This window comes from Thermobia domestica, chromosome 6, assembly GCF_964235325.1.
Source record: "Thermobia domestica chromosome 6, izTheDome1.hap1.1, whole genome shotgun sequence".
NCBI lineage: Eukaryota > Metazoa > Arthropoda > Insecta > Zygentoma > Lepismatidae > Thermobia > Thermobia domestica.
In genome coordinates, this window is record NC_137459.1 from 261,109,971 (window position 1) to 261,125,429 (window position 15,459).

Consider the following 15,459-nt stretch of genomic DNA (forward strand, 5'->3'; position numbering starts at 1 on the left):
TAGCAAATTTATTTCAAAATTGGACTGGCAGTCTTATCTTCATTTTCGATTTCACACATAACATAAATCACTTGTTCTGCGAATGGAAAAGGTAAGAAAGTATTAAAGGAAACTCTTTATTTCCCGAAAATAAACCAAACATAATTTACACTATCTTCTGTTTATCCTAAAAATTCGTGCTTTTTGTTATATTTTTAAGATTAAAAAAAAGAAAATAGTTTCTAGTTCAGAGAGAGAGAGAAAAAAAAATACGTAAATTACGAGAAAGTATTTCCGAGAAAGACAATACGCTAACAAATGACAGTTCTTGAAAAACAATTACTGCACTTTCGCTTAGACCTTTGACAGCTGTCAGCTGTAACCAATGTTTTGGGCACTCGCTCGTTTATTTGGTTTGAAGCACTCTTCGGCTATTTCACAGTAGCTTACACGTTATTCGAGATAGTTTGAAAAAAAAAAAGAAAGAAAAATAAACTGAAATTAGACTGAAATACGTCATAAAGTTAAGCAGTTTCGAGGTGTTGATGTACATTGTACATACCTTATTCAGCAGCACAATCACTCGATACCTTTCATGCTATATTAATTACATATTCCTTCCTTGAATTAAATTTGCTTTAAACAATGTATACTAATTGAAACTGGAATGTCAACAAATGCGGCTAAAAACAAGGTCATGAAATCTAAATTGGAAATACAATTATTTTACAGGGTGAATCAAAAGTAGAGACTTTGACAAGTATCAGAAACAGGTCATAACTCCTACATAAATAAATATATCGCAAAACGGATTGCACAGGAATATTCTTCAGAAAAAGGCAGTGTAAAATTGTATGCGGCGTGACCCGATTCATTTTTTTTAAAGTACTTCAAATCCAAGATGGCAGATTTCAAGATGGCCTCCGCTGTTGCCATTGTTCCTGTAAGTTGCGCTTCCATCTACAGGCATCTCATACCAAACGACATTATGATTTATCACACTATTGAATTTTATAGGGGTTTATTCAGACATTTGCCTCACTCTATAACTATTTTAAGGAAAAAGGCATTCATACGAGTCAATCGTGTGAATTGAAAATGCTTGGAATTGTACATTTTCAAGATTAAAATGTAATGCATCTGCATTCTGCATACGCTGCATTAGAGTCGAATGATGAAAATGTAGAAATTTGTTTTTCGAGTATACTATCTTGAGTGGCAGCAAAGATTTAGCTTAATACAAGTAACAGTACAATACACTAAACTGTGTATTATTATTATTATTATTATTATTATTATTATTATTATTATTATTATTATTATTATTATTATTATTATTATTATTATTATTATTATATAAGGAATCAATATCTAAAATATTTTTACTTACTACTTCGGAAATGTTTCATCCCAAGAAAAAAAAAATGATGTGCATACTTCTTGAATTGATAACTTACCTGAAAATAAATGAAAAAAAAAATAATTACAACAGGCTTCCCATTTAATATGATGAGTTACAAGTAACAAAGCGAAATTAACTCGAAACGCAACAAAATGATTACGAATAAATGAACAAGAATAATCATGCAAACCCACAATTTAAAACTTTAGTAATTGTATAAAATGTATATGATTTAATCAATAAATACAAACAGGTCTTTCTCCACGCTAATGTTCCTAAAATTATATATATATATATATATATATATATATATATATATATATATATATATATATATATATATATATATATTATTCTGTTACATGAAAATTCTAATACCACAATATTCGTTATGAATATTCGGCTACAACTCAGTGTGATCGGAAAAAAACATTCGGCGTCACCTGTATTGGCTTGGGAAGCGCGACAAGTTGAGTCGATGATCCCCATATTATTTGACAGCTGGCCAGAAGGCACGCGAGGAGACACCTGTGTTTCTTTGCAGTTTCGTCTGAATAAGGCGCCATTTCTGGACAGGGTGTTGACATGTGATGAGAAGTGGGTTCTGTACGAAGCTCCACGGCACACAGTGGTCGGAAACTAAAAAAAAAAAAAAAAAAAAAAAACAGTCAAAATCGATTGTGTCAACTTCGCCACCTATGAAATCGGTGTTGATATTTGATTATAACTATCTCTCCTGCTTCCAAACCCAGAGTTTCATGGCATAGGAATATTTTCACTGTCCATAAAATGCCTGTAAACATGAACAAATAAAAATGCCGAAAATTCAGTAAAATATGAAGCAAACAATAGAAGTTTTTTTTTTATTAGATGCACGTACAATTAGAGGCAGAACACATTGAACCTGTAACCGCTTCTTTGATGTATATTAATACCTGTCATAACTTAGTACTAGCTAGCGATGTCCAATTTGCATAAGGGGTCAACATGTTATGTTTCTAATTTATAAACTGTATGTTTGATTCACGATAGTTGATTTCAAGATGGTGGCTTTCATTGTTCTGTATCATCCCCAATCTCTCCTCACTTGTATTACTCCCCTACATTATTCCTCTGGTTATATTTGCAGTATTTGACATTTATGAGAGGGGGTTCCACACTTTTGGACCACCCTGTATATATAACTGCACGTATTGCAGCAGGGGTTCTTCGCATCACTTTCGCAGTAATTTCAATCGAATTAGAAAGGAAAACATGCGTATAAAACGACAGACAGACGTCCGTCGAGTTCCATTGTATTAGAATAAGCTATTTTTGACGTTTTTTTTTGTTTTTTTTTTTCAAGTTTCCGATCACTGTGCGGGGCCGTCATCATTGGTTAGCATCCCACAAACCGGTTCCAAAAACAGGCGGAAGCCAGAAGAAGGTCATCTGCACCAGAAGAAGGTCATCTGCACCAGAAGAAGGTCATTCTGTGTGTTTGGAGGACTGTTCGCGGCATAATGCATTGGAAAATGCTACCAGCTGGTAGAGCATCAATGCGACTGTGTACTGTTAACAGTTGAGCCTTGTTTAAGAAAGACTCGAAACTCTGGGGCCAGCACTCCTGTTATAGAACAACGATAAGCCTCACGTGGCTAGGATGATCTAGGACACTATTCTACGTATTGGATCCACAATTTTATTGCATCCGCCAGAGGTGGAGTTGGTCAGTATGTCGGTGAGTCATTGGGTAAAATTTTAAAAGTGGATCAGTGGGTCGTATGTCAACCTACGTGACCCAATACGACTCACCACTCACCGTGACCCGCTACAACCCACTATGACCCACCGACTCACTCTGCTCACTGCATTGTAGACAGCATCTTCTGAACACTAGTAAATTTGTCTACGTTTTACTTCCAAGGCCTCCATTTCCCATCTTTTCTTATTCTCATTCTTCTTTTTTGTATACTTACCTGAGGTGAGTATATCTAAAAATAAAAGAACTTCCGGCACTTTTGGATATTGATATTTGTAACTGTAATAATAGATAGAACTTATACTTTACTTGGCTTTCGAGGCTGACAGTGTGTAAGCTTTTAGAGGTGTTAACTACTAGAAAACACATTTGTGAATGACTGCAATACGTAAAGTATTAAATATATAAATAAATGAATGTAACTGTTTGTACCTGATCATCATGGTCAAATTGCAAAGTCAAATGAGATGACTTTTGGTATATAGTTAGGCCTCAATCCAAGCTGGAATGTTATCGTATCACATTCATTATAATACACACCCTAAAAGGAGCAGTGGGGAACCGAGTTTTTGTGAAGAAAAAATGAGTATCACGCAAGCCTTTAAAATTACGGAGTTGAAATTCAGTATATTAACTCTTTACTAAAAATAAACAGTGTGTGTCCTAGCATTTTGTTTAATTCTCCTTTTTGGATGGGTGTATTTTATATGTATGACAAATTGGTAGTGGTTTATTTTCTTAAAATAATCGAAAACAATCGATATTAGTTGAGAAAAAGAAATCAGAAACAATTATTAATTATGAAACAAAAATACAGTGTTTCGCTTCATATAACCACTGCTTTCTACTATAATAATTGCTGAAGCTTACGTTTATTATGCGGGACGCTTAGAGCATAGAACAACTAACCCATAAAATTCTGAGGAAAATTGACATAAAATTTGTACTGTAAGATTAATTACATGGGCATTTTAAGTTTGGACTGCACGCACAATTATATGGAAAATTTTACCCTTTTTCTTTCCTTTGCTTTGGTCTACTTATAGCTTTTCAGACTTTCAGATTTCATATTATTTTTTTTCCACTGAAAAATATCGATAAATCAACAAGGAAATAATCACACCATGATAATTTAATTGAAATTCATAGTAATTTGGCCCATGACAAACACTTCACCATTTTATATCGTAAAGGTCAGATCCACCATTATTGTAACAGAACGGTGCTTGAGCAATCGATCGTAGAAATTCAAACTCCGATTAGTTAGAATTCCACAGCCTGGTTTTATTACAAGTGTGAGCTCTTTAGTCAGTAGAGGCCGTGAATCATGTGTCAGAGTTGATGACGATGAATTTTAGTGGGTCAGCGTAGGTTATAGTGGGTGAAAGTGTTTCATGGTGGGTAAGTGGGTCAAAGTGGGTCACGGGAGTGGTAGGTCATGCTGGGTCATGGGTCAGAGTGGACCACGGCTGATCGTGAGTCAAGTTTTCATAGACCCACGCCATCTCTGGCATCTGCCATACTCCCCGGATATTGCACAGTCCAATTATCACCTTTTCAATTCCTTGGACAATCACCTCAGAGGATGCCAGTTCAAATCCCTGGTAGATGTGAAAAATGCACTTGATACCTTATTCGCTTCACGGACCATTAAGTTCTACCGCGAGAGAATCCATGGCCTTCCAGAACGTTTGCAGGTCGTCGATGCTCATTGGGGCTATTTTTGATCTTCCAGGTAAATCTTAGGTGCCATATCGATGTTGGAAGATGGTGGGTGAAAAATTAACTTTTTTTTTTGGTTACCTTTATAGGTCTATATTGGGTTTCCTAAAAATGGCTTCCACGGACAAAAGATTGATAGCAAAGGGAAAATACCATATAATGGTATGATCTCCGAGATCTTCTTTAGACGCTATGAGCAATCAAAAATTTCAATATTTGGCAACTCATGCATTATCCCTTTATTTGGCATTGTTGCTTACAAGCAACATCGCATTCTATTGCGTTATCCGCACGAATTATAATTTCAGTGATCATTTAATTAGCATTATTGCTTTCTAGAATATTCAAATACATGATTTGTAGGTCACTTGTTTAGATATTTCTAATATTTGTCAATAGGGGACAGTCAAATTTGGTATTGTAGATGTTTTACTCCTACGCTCCGCGAAAGTTCTTTTTATTGTTTTATTTTTATTTGTGGTTTATTTCTCTGTATGAAGATATTTCAATGAAACTGCTGCTAATTACTGAAAATATTCTTATGATATTTGACCATAATAGGGCAATGCTGCTCAGTAGCAAGGCATAAATGCAATGTTGCTTTGAAATAAACATCTTGTACTTTGCAATCAAAGTACAAAAATACTTTAAAAATTACGACATTATGATCAAGAAGGCATAGTTCAATTATTAAAACAAACTAAATATTTTAATGGTAATGCTATCAATGCTTGCCAATTAAAGGATTAATATCGAACCACTAGCATTGGCTGACGAATCAATCAAGCAGCTGCATCGATTTTTATGCTAGTACAATATATACCGACTTTAACTGCAATCTGGAAAGAATCGACGTAACTATTGACACATTGATAGATCTACACCAGTGTTTCTCAAAGTGTGGGTCACGGACTGTTTGTAGGCGTGTCGCGGGAAGTTTTCCTTTCAATTATGATTTTTTATGTAGAAGCATATGTTGTGAAGTACTATTCAGAAAATTAAAATTGTAAGTGCTTGCTAATTAGGCGAAAAGTGGGGGGTCACACAGAGCACTGACCTGTTAAACAATCAGTAGAGTTGCTGGGATAGGATGGGAAGATAGTGGGTGAGCCAAAAACTGTCAGGTCATTGCGTCGGAAGTAGTATTATCTTTGTGTTAACTTTGTATGGAAACACCTTAACCCTCTTTGCGCATGCGTAGTTTCATATGATATACTTATTGTAAAAGAAATTTGCATTACATTTGCTCGATAGGCACCGATTGATATTATCTAAACTAGTGCTATTCAAAGGAAGTACGTAATCCTAAAATAAGCATATTTCCAACTTTTATTGAATGATCGTAGTTGAAGATAATTTTGAAATTTCCATTTTTTTTCGGATGTGCAGTTTATCCCCCTTAAATAGCCTTTTGATTGGCATGCTGATTGTCCTTTTATTCGGTCCCTATTTGTCCCTATTTTTAATCAACAAAATCTGAGTATTAATTTTAATAAGTTCATTTCGATTTATTATTTTTTTTTAAACAGCTTCAGGGGTACACAATTAAATGGATACCTGTGTCTACGGGTAGTGATGGGTAAATTCCCGGGAAATATTTTTCGGGGATATTTCCAGGGAAAATTTCCGGGAAGATTCCCCAAAATGGGAATATTCCGAGAATTTATGTGCAAACGAAAGAAAATTACATTCTATTAATATATTAATTTAAAAATAAAATTATTTTTTCTCACAGTATATTTATTACGGTTGTCTCCAAAGTATTATTTAAAATGTATATTCTGAAGGGTATTATGTTATTTTTTTAGCTAGATAATACACATAAATGCATATTTATTTACAATATGTTTTGTCCGAGTAAACATGTTGAAAATAATTTGGTATAGAAAGCCCACATACTTTTACACCGCTAAACAGTTTAAAATTATACGTAAGTGTACTTTGTAAACTTGACCCTGCTACTGATATTATACATATATTAAATTTTTAAATGTTATAAACAAATTAAGTTGGCTAACTGTCAGAAAACACATGTCTCAAAATTTTATCAACATTTGCGCATACATATTTACGTCAACAATATTTGCAAGATATTAAATTATCTTTAGAATCTTTCATTTAACATTGCCCCACACGACCTTTCTTCCAACCCTATCTCGAAATTTCATGCGTTGATTCACATGCAAGAAGGAAACTGAGTACCTATTCAGAAGCTCTGAATCAGAGACATTAGACAGACAACGTATATTACTAACGATGATTCTGGGTGTATTGATAGTACTTAACCACTATCTCTACAGTATTTCTAGATTACTTTACTGACTTGTTGCTTTTCATTTAAAATTAGTATTTTTCTACTTTCTAGTACAAATGGAAATGAAAATTTAAAAATCATATTGTTAACTATTATACGAAGTAGAGTCAACGAATTTCAATATTTTAACCTCCAAATTATTTAAATCCTAGCAGTAAACGAAAATAAATGAAAATAAAGTAATTAGTGATACAGTTCTTATAATTTAGAAAATAAAGTAAATAAATGAAAATGAATTCCTTCCCGGGAATTTATATTTCAGGGAATAAACACGGAAATATTCCCAATTTATATTTTCCTTCCCACCGGGAATATTCCCACTGCCCATCACTATCTACGGGTACGCGAAAAAAGAAAGGGTTTGAATAGCACTGCTCTAAATGACTGGACCACTACATTCATAAATTTACATTACAATTTATTTTGAAAGCAAGTTATTTACAATAGACATAAAAAAGGAAACCAAATAAATTTGGATTTATTAAAATTTAAACATCGATCTGTACTTTGTAACATTCGTGGTCGCTCGGGGTGAGATTTCATGTTAATCACTCTTACGGACTGTTATTGAACGAAGTGGAATTAAGTAGGTAAGGAGGGAATCCATATACCATTTTTCTAATTGAACTCATGAAGGGGTATGACGTGGGTAATTGAAATCATGAAGGGGTATGACGTATGTAATTAAACTCATGAAAGAGTATGACGTGTGTAATTGAAATTATGATTGCGTACGGTGTATGTAATTGAAGTAATTAGTTTTTTGTAATTGAAGTTGTGAAAAGAGTATGACGTATGTAATTGAAGTGATAACGCGTGGCAGATGGTGCCGCTGGCGCCATTACTGTCTGACCGTAATGCGAGTTCCCTTTATACTTTTTCCGCCCGTCTACTTTGTATATTACCGACTGCCGCACTGTATTGAATGTTAGCTTTTCGCTGGCGCCATTATCGTCGCGAGTTTTTTGCCCGCCCGCTTTGTATATATGCCGCTCGGTAGCCACGTACGCTAATGGTATTTTTATTTATAGATACCGGCACAGTTTGTATATTTATTTATTATTGTGACTTAAGTAAGAAGAGAAAGTTTACGTACCTTTGATGACACGGCCGCTATTTTGTTGGCTATTTCCTGGTTGTTTGTTGTTGCAGTTGTATATAATTTATGTCCATATTGCAGTGTTGTCTGTAATGAGAATAATTACAGTGATTTTTTTTCCCCCCTAAATAATTACATTTTCCTTTCTTTAGGGATTTCTTTTTGTAATGTTGCAGCGAAAAAGGGTAACTAGATTTTCGATAATTTGTATGTAAGCTATTGAGTGTTTTCTTTTATGTACAGTGATTAGACTACGTATAGTTACCTATATTTTTTACGTAATGAGACCAAACCCTAATTATGAATTATACTTTTACTTTCTATTAGATTAATTATGAATTTACCTTGCACTTTTTTTATTTATATAATTGAAAATGGTCAATATTAATTAACCTATAATACTTACCATATGTATATACTTACGTATGAAGAATTGAGCTTTACCACTTGTGGTTTTTGATGGACGGATTTGGTTTTCCAATATGGCGGCGTTGCGTGATCGTTGAATAGAGGTTTCTCCATAGTAGGAGTGTGAAATGCGAATACGCGCGTTTTGCTTGCATTTCCGTATAGATTGATGCTAATTAAATTTGTGACGAATTTGGATGGGCGAAGTTGCATAGTTTATTACATTATTACAATATATGTTTAATTTATATTAAATTTTGTTTTATCGTGTGTTTAATTATTATAAAATTGAAATAATAATAATAGATAACGATACATTTTGATAAAGAAAGCGGAACCCCACAGTACTACGATATGTACAACTGTGCTGCCATCTATTGGCAATAATTACAACTTTATTTAACAGGCATGTTATATGGGAGACTGATACAGAATGAAGGGGGAGATTTAAGGTGAACTACATGAGATTTAGATGTACAAGGAAGAGAACAGAATAAAATAAATAGAGAAAATATTATTGTTTATTGAATTGAAGCAACATTTAAGCGTAATATAGTAGTTTGCAATGAGGTTATTAAATTAGGTTTAACTGGATACGTATGCACTTTGTAGGGTTGTTTATTATTTATTTAGGATTTTTTTATTTAATAATATGGTTTGTAGAAGTATATTGAGTTACTATAAAATAGAACAAACTTATATTTTATTTGTATAGATGCACCTATGTTTATACAAGGGTGCAGTTTTAGTATTGGTTTGCGTTAGTGTATTTGAATGTGCGGAACGGCACATGATGGATTTGGAGCGGGCGGTGTATTACAACATTGTATCTGTTGGAGGATTTTGGTACTACGGTTTTGCATTGATGAATATATATATGTCGCATAGATTGACGAAATGCTGAAGATTGTTTTTTATGCTAATTGGCACTACGATTTCCATTTGAAAGAATTAGATAAATAATAGCTTGAAAATATTTAAAATGGATTACGGTATGAAGCATAATATTTAAGTATATTGTATTTGCTATGATTGAGAACCGGAAAATATATATGTAATTGCTACTATGGAATTAACAAGTATCAGAGATAAATACATTAGCTACCATTTATTGTGTGCTGGATTATAAGAATATACTACTTATAATGTTTGGTTTAAGTGCTGAGAAGTGTTATATGCTGATTGATTTTTTTGTGGGGAATTGATTTAATTTGAAGCAACAACAAATACATTTGACAAATATTTGATGTATTTGCAAGCATTGAAATGGGTATAAAATGTTTTATGTATGTAAAATATTTTTGTAAAATAGAATTGTTATACATGAATGTAGGCACCATAGCGTCTTATTACAGACCCTGCGATTTTTAGAAAAAATTAACGATAACACAAAGACGTTACGGAATACATGCTTTATGTTACATATGGAAACACGATAAGGACTATTTGATAAATTTTGCTATTTAGGAAATAATATTTTACAGAAGAAGGTGTTTTGGATATATTCTACAAGAGAAACAACCAATGTGCTGTAATTGTATGACAGAATAGGACAATATGAGTACCAGTTTGAATATTATGTGCATTTAATTGGTATGGAATTAGTTACAGTATTTTTTTTATTGAACCTAGGGTGATAATATAGAGCTAAAATCTTAGAGGTATGGTTGCGTGTCTTATTAGGATATATTTTTATAACTGTGCGTGTACTATACTTGTTTATTACAAAATTTGATACATTTTACTGAATTAAAATCGTGCCGCATTTTTAGCAGGTATAAGGTTTCTTACCATGGTGTTGATGAAGATAATGGAAAGATTGTATTTTTTCGTATTTTTTGGAATAATATTGTATACAAGAAGATGCTATTGGATATATTGTACAAGGAAAACAAATATTGTGCTGTAATTGTATGACAAAATAGGACAATGTGCCTTCCACTTTGAATATTATGCGCATTTAAATGGTATGGAATTAGTTGCAGTAATTTTTTTATTGAACTTAGGCGATAATATAGAGCTAAAATCTTGCAGGTAAGGTTTGGGCGTTTTACTAGGATATATTTTTTATAACTGTGCATATACTATACTTGTTTATTACAAATCTTTAATACATTTTACTGAATTAAAATTGTGCCGCATTTTCAGCAGGTATAAGGTTTCTTACCACGGTGCTGATTAAGATATTGGAAAGCTTGCATTTTTTCGTATTTTTTGGAATAATATTGTATACAAGAAGATGCTATGGGATATATTCTACAAGGAAAACAAATAATGTGCTGTAATTGTATGACAGAATAGGACAATATGCGTACCAGTTTGAATATTATGTGCATTTAAGCGGTATGGAATTAGTTGCAGTATTTTTTTATTGAACCTAGAGTGATAATATAGAGCTAAAATCTTACAGGTATGGCCGCGTGTCTTATTAGGATATATTTTTATAACTGTGCGTGTACTATACTTGTTTATTACAAAATTTGATACATTTTACTGAATTAAAATTGTGCCGCATTTTTAGCAGGTATAAGGTTTCTTACCATGGTGTTGATTAAGATAATGGAAAGATTGTATTTTTTCGTATTTTTTTGGAATAATATTGTATACAAGAAGATGCTATTGGATATATCGTACAAGGAAAACAAATAATGTGATATAATTGTATGACAGAATACGACAATGTGCGTACCACTTTGAATATTATGTGTATTTAAGTGGTATGGAATTAGTTGCAGTAATTTTTATTGAGCTTAGGGTAATAATATAATATAGAGCTAAAATTTTACAGGTAAGGTTTGTATGGGTTATTAGGATATATTTTTTATGGTTGTACATGTACTATACTTGATTATTACAAATCTTTGATACATTTTACTGAATTAAAAAATTGTGCCGCATTTTGGCAGATATAAGGTTTTTTTTTACCATTTGTACGGTTTAAACAAGAGAATACATAGAGACTTTAGTATTTATAATTTATGTAATACGTTACTATATATTAATTATAGATATTATGTATGAAGTGTAATGATGAAGAGGTCTACAACGAAATAATATCAGGATTAGAACTTGTTGAACTGGTGAATAGAAAATGGTCAGATATATCTATGTATATATTACATGTATTATACTTATTTGGAAACACATACCGAATTGATTTAAATAATGCTGGCGCGTGTATTACAACGTGAAAGTATATAAGATTTACATCCTTTTATTAGGATATATGTGTACATATTTTAGTTTAATAATAATAATACAAACTGAATTATTTTTAGTTTTTATATGGCAAAGAGAAGAACCTTACGCATGCTTTAGTTGTGGAAAAACAGAAATGCACGATCGTAGGAAAACTTGCATCAGTATTTTGAACGGATTTACACAATATAGATTTTAATGTTGGACATACTTGGAGATACTTAAAATATGAGATCTATGAGAACGTACCGCGAAAAAATATTGTAGACAGAACTATTTTTTACTTATTTAAAATTGCTGTATAGTTACAAGAGAGAATTTCTGATACTATTTTTTTATTTTGCTTATGAATTACTAGATATAATATTTTAATTATTTGTGGTGAAACGATAGTAATAACGATTTTTTATGTAAATATATGGAGCTATTTATTGTACAATATGAAATACATGGTTTGCAATATAGATACAATGCTTATTTTACTTACTTACAGAGAATATACATATGTATTTGGTTATAGTATTATGTTTATATAGAAATACTTTACACTAGAAATAAGCATTTAATTGAACCACCACATTTTTTATTTGGATTTAAATGAACATCGAATGTCTATATAGGTGTACAGAATGTAAGAATTTCGCATTGATTTTTTTTACAGACATTTGGTTTTAGCCATATTATTTTATATAAAAACTATGAGTTACTCATTATTTCTATTATATATTAAACTAAACTAAATTAACGGATATATATAATTACGGATCACAATTATGCTATAAGAATTTGCGAAATTTATAAGATTTCGATAATAGCTGAAAATATTACAACTACTGGTGACAGTATTTTGTTTAATACACAATTATATATAGTGTACATGTAGCTGGCACACAATAACCGTAATATCTATGGATAATGAACTCTGGATATTTACAATGATATGATTTAGGCGATATTTTTTATTAACAACTATAAAATAATTGTTTAGATTTCAAAGCATCACATATTTTAGGCACATATATTTATGAAACTATAATTATGCCTTTAATTTGACTAGTAATATAATGAAGAAACCTTGAAATTATTTGAAGATGTCTATTAAACTAATATAACTTATTATATATAGAAATTTTATTTACTCAAAGTTTTATTTGATTAGACATATTGAAGATTTAATACTGACGTGTTACTTGGGTAACATTGCTCATTATTTGAAACCACACTTAACATTAATAACTATGAACATGATGCAAACATTGATTTTACTGTGAAATTGTGTATATATATTATTTTCTGGGAGGCCTATTACAGTACAACAGGTGATTTTACAATAGTTATTATTTTATGAACAGACTAACCCCTATTTATACATTTTCTGTTTTGTTAATATTACCTAAGCACTTTGACTTGTAAATACTTTGAGTACTGCCATGGGTTGTTTTTTGACACTTTTATACCTAGTTATGAGACATTGATAGCCAGTACCCACTACTGTTTGCATTATATTTTAGTTTACTAAGTAGGGTAAATTTTGGAATCACATTAATTTGATTATGGTAGGTAGTGGAGAGTTTTCCTGAATGATGTTATGAACCTTTGAGGATTTATACCACATAGAATTGACTAGTTAAACTTATTTTACCCACATTTTACATAAAAAAAAATGTATTGAGATATATTTTACCAACATACAATAAACAGAACTAATGAAGGTTGATTATGACTACGAACAAATACCCTTTAGTAACATGACAGTGTATTTCAGTACTTTTTGGTAAGGGCATTAAGTAAGAAATTAGACACAATAGCTCCTAATTGAAGAATGGAACACATGTTTGAATAGCGTCTTGCAGCGCAAGACATACTTCGGATACACTGTTTCAACAGTATATATTGTGGTGGTATAGAACATATTATGGATACACTGTTTAAACAATTTATACCTTGGGTGGTACAGGACATATTATGGATATACTGTTTAAGCAAATTATAGCGTTTGCAGCACAGAGCGTATTATTGATTTGATGTTTTATTACATTGCATATACCTGTTGATACTTCTATTATATAGCCATGTTACAAACTAAAAACAACCAATTTTGTGCAACATGATATAGGGAAAGTATACTTAGTTAGACAAGAGATGCATTTAGACAGTACATGAATTTACTTTATATAGGAAATTGGGAACTGCCATGGTTGGTGGATATGGATATAGAGTTATGACTCATTTTAGTAATAAAGATTTGTTATATTTAATGTTGAATATAGTATTTGGTAGTACAGATGCATATATTGCTAAAGCACACAGAACTTTTTTATTGAATATATATATATATACATACATAGTTTGATCATATTTTAATTATTAAACTATATTTACAACAGAGAATGCATTACAGAATGTGCGATAGATATATGAACACAACTTTAATTTATTATGATTAACAATAGTTTAAATTTATTTATTTTGGTTGCATGAAATTAACATTAACAAATTTTTTATCGACAAACGTATATAGATGCACCTTTGAAAAACTAATTTCGTTTATTTATTTATTTTGGTTGTATGAAATTAACATTAACAAATTTCTTATCGACAAACCTATATAGATGTACCTTTGAAAAACTAATTTCGTTTATTTATATAGGGAAATTTTATATATTTATGACTATTTGAAAACTTTGATACTATACAGAGCAGAATAATTGATTATTGTAGGACAGTTATTGTTTGATATCTGAATAGTATACCAGCACAGAAGGAATAAATCACTTTTACAAAAATATTTACTTGCAGATAGCTTCGTTAAGAATTAAAGATTGAATTTAATGTATCAGTACTAGAGTTGATCAATTAATAAAATTATTGAGTTCAGCGTTACAGGAACATGTTTAGGCGAAACGGAGGTGAATGATGATGGAATAAGTGTTGAAATGAAAAAAAAAATAAATAATCATAATATTGTCAGCTTCAAATTAACTTCGGAACTAACATTGAATTAGGGACCACATATGCAGCCGAATCGAGTGCTTACCAGCCAATTATAAGTAAGAATAGAGAGTTCCAACTGCTGAAAAGAATTTAGTGAGAAACTAGTGATAATAGTATTTATCATTTTTATTTGGATGGATATAAACTACATTGACGGTAATTTTAGATATTTCCCTCAAGATTTTGTTATTGTAATCAAAATGTTTTGACTATGGTGCATTTTTGACGATACAAATTGTTTAAATATTATGAAAATAAGAAACTTTATGAAATACTACTAAACACAAAATGCAGTAGTATTAGTACAACCAGTGTTACTATTTACGGAATGTCATATTGCGAATATGTATACATGGAACCAGACATTGGAGAGAACACAGTAAGCTTGTACCATAACATGTACTTTGAACATTTTTTTTTTGACAAACAAGCATTATTTTTTTTTATACATTGTTTTTCCTAGAAAAATCCAAGAACATAGCTTCCTGGCAATGGTAAAGTTTTCATTTAGATACTGCTAAGTCATTTTATAAACTCTGTTGACGGCATAATTTCCTTGGTTACTACCCATTAACTCTAACTTGTGAAAGAACTAATTGAAC